This window comes from Acanthisitta chloris, unplaced genomic scaffold (assembly GCF_000695815.1).
Source record: "Acanthisitta chloris isolate BGI_N310 unplaced genomic scaffold, ASM69581v1 scaffold4388, whole genome shotgun sequence".
In the NCBI taxonomy this organism is placed as follows: Eukaryota; Metazoa; Chordata; class Aves; order Passeriformes; family Acanthisittidae; genus Acanthisitta; species Acanthisitta chloris.
The window spans coordinates 240,328-246,327 of NW_008686385.1; positions in this window are offsets into that span (position 1 = coordinate 240,328).

The window sequence follows — 6,000 nt, forward strand, 5'->3', positions numbered from 1 at the left end:
ATCTCATATGTGAAGATACAATCTCCTGTGATGTGATGTTTGATATCTATCTACAGGGAGCCGAAAAGAACTCATGTGTCTTTGGTTTAGAAATGGAACTTCACGGGGAGAAACTAAGCCACTTACTAATCTTAGAATTATTAAAGCTATGGAGTGTACGTTCAGCTAGACTGTCTCTCACCAAGGTAGGAGAAACCCTCTGATATACATCAGACAAGAAAAATCCAGAAATTGGAGTAATTCATACTTTGGTTGCTTGGCAACACTAACAGCAAACCTTTCTTTTTTTCCCTGCCAAAATGCAGAATTAGTGACAATGGAAAGATGTAATCTTGTGATTGTAATGGACCACAATAGCTGTAGGAATTCCACTGCAAAGGATTCTATTACCAAAGGAAATGTGTCGATCTGTAATAACTGACTTGTAATTTAAATAATTTCTCAGAATCATGGGTTGAAAATTATTTTTCTGTCTTAGATGAACGAAATCAAGACGACGAGAACTGAGATACGTGCATTGATTCTATCAAATTTTTAAAGACATGCATGGGTAACAATTTTTCAATAATAAATTACGAAAGTAACGTAATATTAAAAAAGGTAATGCATAAAAATAAAAAATTTTAGAATACCTACATGTCAATGTAAGACAAATGCCACTTGATTGTTGCCATCACTGACTTGCTTGTAACAGGAAGAAATGGTCTTTAATTAACAGAAATAGATCTAATAAAATAAAACTGATTATAGGATTCTTTACCTTCTATGAGGCAGAGCAATCAAACTAAAGAATATAATTGCACTAAATACAAAAATAAAAGAAACACTGCTATTCAAGGTATGTGAAATTAGCTCCTATTTAAAAGGATCACTTTTTAATCTACAGTTAACATACTGATTAAAAGGCCTGAGTGATACAGAGATTTCTGCTGTGCCAGAGAATAATCAGTTCTATTCTGTGACAGCAGTTAGAAAAGTTTAAAGAACTGCAAATATAAGCTACTTTTATCTATCCGAAATAACAAATGAGTTGTACCAGTCCTGTACGCCTAAAGCTAAAAAAATAAACAAACAAAACAAAAAACAAGAACCAAAACCACAACAAAACATAACCAAAACAAACAAAACAAAAACAAACAAGCAAAAGTAAACAAAAATCCATAAACAAAAAAAACCCACCCAAACGATTGCTGGAATCCTCATAAACCTCATAAACTGAAGAGGATGCAGTTCAAAAAACTACTACTTATTTGTGTAATAAGCCTCACACCGGTTTACCTGAAGCACTTTCAGAGATGACAGTAAAAATAAACGCAACTCGAAATGAACACAAAGGCAACTCAGATTATGAAGCCTGCCATTTAAGGAAGACAAAGGTCTTTACTACAAGTATTCCACTGCAAAAGGGGAGAGAATAAGCTCTTATTGATCTGCTTCTCAACCTGCTTCAAGCAAGGTTTGAAAGTGGTCTCCAAACTTGTCACTTTCCATGGAGTTCCTGAACTCTGGAGAATGTGTGAAGAACACCTCCACCTCCATAACAAAAGCAGTGTTTATAGATTCAGACACCCAGTCTGTGTAAATTCACATTCACATGCAGGGGGTGTTATCTCTATTCCATATACTTCTGCTGCACACACTGTCAGAGATCCCAGAAGTAGGATCACAACTCCATGATCCTCACTGCCTTTGCTTTCTATCAATTTCTGCCACCCAGTTCATCAAGGGACCTAACTCCATCTGCTCAGCCCCCAACCCATGCTCTTCAAGCCCATGCTTCCTTTGAGACTTTTGTAATCCCCAGCAAATAGGCAATTCCAAGGAAGTATGTTAGCTGCCTGTGTTCAGTTGCTTGGCTATGCCATTAGGTGGAGGGGTGGAAGGGGCACAAGAAACAAAAATAAAACCAAACCCAAACCACCCAACAAAAAAAAGCAAAAAGCTTTACACAGTAACAGTACTTAGTGAGCACACAACTAATTTTAAAAGTAAAAACATACTTTAATGAAGGTGAAAAGACATTACCAATTAGGAATGCCTATTAAGGGTACTCTCATTTTACACCATTCCCTAGTAACTAACTTGAACTTATCCAAAGTTTGCTTGATGATTTCATCTGTTGCTTGGCTGACATATTAATAGATTGCAGGCATAACATACTACATTGTAGTCTAAGTATACACTTACAAGTTTCAAAAAAAGATGACAAAAGTAAATGTATCAATTAAGAAAACCGAAAGTGTACAACCGGGTACAAAAATAAAATTCCTTTTTGGTTAGTAGCAGTCTGATCTGACTCACAATGTGCTAAGTAGGCAAGGTTTCACATGAAAAAAGAAAAGGGAAAAGACCAACTAGTCTCAATGAAGCCGCCTCTGCATTAACAGCAGAATGAAAATGGCACATCATTGAAACTAAGATTCATTTCTTGATGAAAAAATCGTCATATAAGTTTCAACTGTGCTTGGAAACAGAAATGAGAGACATGTCTTTTAAAAATTTTAACTATACTGTTTGCATTTATAGCTCGAATTTCTAAGTTTTCTACTTGTTCTCAATTTCACCTAATTCAGGTAAGAAAATTATGTTCCCCTGTGCAGAGAGTGCCTTGTTATAAAAAGCCATGGCAGATTGGGTCTCCATGCGGCCAAATGAACTGTTCACTACCCATAACCTCTCTCCTCCTATCCTCTTTCCATAGCTACGTCTTCCTTTCACTCTGTCATTTTGCCTTTTCTATCAGTTGGCCTCCTCTCAGTCTCTTCCTTCCAGCTGTGTAACAAGTGAAGAAACCAGTTCACATGCCAGTAATTATGAATTTCCTGTGCACCCATGAGAGTCGCTAGGGCACAGAAAAGGGGTGAAAGGGAACATACATGGTTACTAAAGACTACAGCACTAAGGTAGGTTTCTGCTGCTTCCCCATTATATTGCCCCAATTAGGTTCTCCTCTGACTGAGGGCAGAATGAGAAAGAACAGGAAGAACGGTGATATAAGCTCCAGTCAGTTCACTCCTCAAGGATTTTACCTTGCACTATGCAAAGTAGAAATGAAATCAGTTATTTCTACTTTCTTCTGTAATGGTATCTTCATATGCTCTTATATTCACTAGTTTTACTGAACTATGCTGAACTGTTTTAAAATAAACCAAACTTGTAAAAGTTGATTTCTGGATGTTCCCAAGAGAGATTCATGCACATATTGATGAGGCTGCAAAAGATCTTGAAAAAAGAACAGGTCTAAAGTAGCAGTTTAATATATTAATCCTTTATAAAGAGAATAATCTCTCACTATTGTGCTATCCTGAGATCCTCTATTAGTTATTCAATGAAGGCTCAAATTTTAATTTCCTTGTGACTGTCCACACATTTTAATACAAATGAAGCAGCCTTCACAGTCTATTAATCATAGTCCCAATTACAAGAATTATTAGCTATGTCTAAATGTACCTATCAGGTTATTAAGTTAATTAAGATACATTCTATCTTGCCCTGCAAGTGCTCATGGTAACTACACAACAATCACACGTTTTAACTATACAGACTTCTACAGACTATGGCACAGCATGCACAGATTTTGGCTGTATTGTGCTTTTTTCCATGGTTTAAATTAGATGTAAAAAGTAGGTAGAGTGAATTGCCCTCAGAAGATGTCTGTCTCCTGACCAAACAGACTAGGTGGCTTAGGTTTTGATGGAATGCAGTGCCAAATTAAGCCAATTAAATACAGCAGGTCTTCACAGTGATGTCAATAGCAATCTTGTCAATAAAGTCAAGAGGGACTAGAGGGCTCACAGTTGACTAGCCAGTGTATGTCCACTTAGGATAAGAATTGCTCTCCTGGCTCCACTGACTGTATTGGCTATATATATTCACTACAATGGAGCTTGGACACTTAGAAGACAGGCACATATCTAAATTTAGGTTTGCTAATCACTTCATACTTGCTGTAAGTGAACAAAGAAGGTATAAAATTGAGTCAAAACTTGTGGAAGGAAAGTAGGTTTAATAAACATTTTTTTAGTGATTGGCACATTTATTATTTTTTTTTATTCCCCTCTGATTTCCGTGGTAAAAAAGCAAGGAAATAAATTTTTAAAAGTATGTTTCATCATTATTCTTACTACCTACAATAAGAGTCTGCAAGACTTAAATGAGAGCAGAAAGGTAAACATGACTCCTTCTAACACAAAATATTATTTTTATAGAAATAAATGAGAAATAGCACATCCTTTTTTTGCAAAAGATGGGCTATATTATAGTCCGTACTGTGATTTTACTCCTTTAAATTCTAAATTGCTTGAGAAGCCCATAATCAAAATGGACTTCAACATCTTTTAAGTGTTCATGAGATGCTAACCATATCTCCCTATGAAATAAATTATTTGACTCTAAGCCAATTTCTACATAAACGCAATTCACCTCTGCCATGGTACAACAACAGTTGAAAGCAAACTTCTATAGGATTCAGCTAGCTTGTGAAATAGTCATATCAGCTTGCTTGTGAAAATATTCAGGCTTTTACTTGAAAATGGCAAAAAAAACCCCCTCAACCAACTCTTTCATTTTTTCAAAGCCTCAACACTACTCACTTCTGCCATTTCAGACAACTATGCAGCTAAATTTAACATAACAAAAATGCAGTACACAGCATGGAGGACAGACCACAGAGAAATTACTTTGTACATAGAAGCAAAGAGAAAGCACAAAGCTTATATGGTAGCCGTGATACTACTGTGCAAATAAAATTCCCCTAATGGTGGCACTGGTAGGGAAATGTACAATATGGGACAAGTGGCATAGGTAACGTTTTCAGACTCAGGCTACTATCATTCAAAGTCTCAAACTGCTTTTTCAATGTCTCAACCAGAGTGATAACTCTAATATGCAAAAGTGATAAACTTTTGGTTTATACAATGAAAGTAATGGGAGGAAGTCTGAAAACAAACATCATTGAATAGCTTGGTCTTTCTTAATATTCATCTACAAAATATATGCATTAATTCAGTAACAGAAGACTGATTTTTGGGGTTGTGTTACTAACTATTTGTTTAGGAAGGCTATTGTTTAGCAACACACTGGAGATCAGAATGGAAACCACATATACTTTCCACTACAAAATGTTTTTGCAAATCATATAATCAGTTCTGTGACTTGGATGAACTAGCCCTATCTGATGTAATTCCAACTCATGTATGTAAAAGTTGATAAAGCATGCATCATTGACCTTACTTAGCAATCCAGAAACCTTTTGCCCTGGTGAGATCTGGTGTACAATTCAAAAGTTTCAATGAGTATGCTCTTGACAATTCATCAAACTCCACCAAGCACATTATATAACATTGAATATCTACCTGAACCACTTGCTGCATTTATTTATCCTTTGACGGATTTTTTCCCCTTTTATCTTATTCTTAGTATTTCAAATATCATTATCCCAAATGTATTATACCACTTCTGAGTTCACAAAAATTGTTTCAAACACCTTTGATCTTTGGCTTTATTATTGAAATATTTCCTTTCCCCCACTCAAGCAATCCAGACATGAATGCTGTCAAAAGGGAGGTCACTGGTACCAGGTTAGTGTAAAACATTAACTAATTCTCAGTAAAGAACAGGTCTCTCTCTCATGCTCTCTGATATGCCAATCATGGCAATAGTTACCACATTTTCTACAACAGTTTTCAAATCACAAAGATTTTCTGTGACAGTTTATACTTCTTTCTGCAGTCCTGTATCTCTGCATAACAATCTCACACTTGTGGAATTATGCCTATCACATCATCATCTGAACTCTGCAAGGATTTATCAAATGAGGGTAGTTCATGTTATTGCAGAAACACTGTAAGGTTTCCCTGAAGCATAATTCAGAAATCTTCCTCAGTTTCCATTCACTCTACCAACCAGTGGAAATTCTACCCTGAAGGCCACATACTTCACAGTTCAGCCAAGAGAAAATGAAAACTGCTGGTTTGCTGAAAGGTCTCTAGGATTTACATC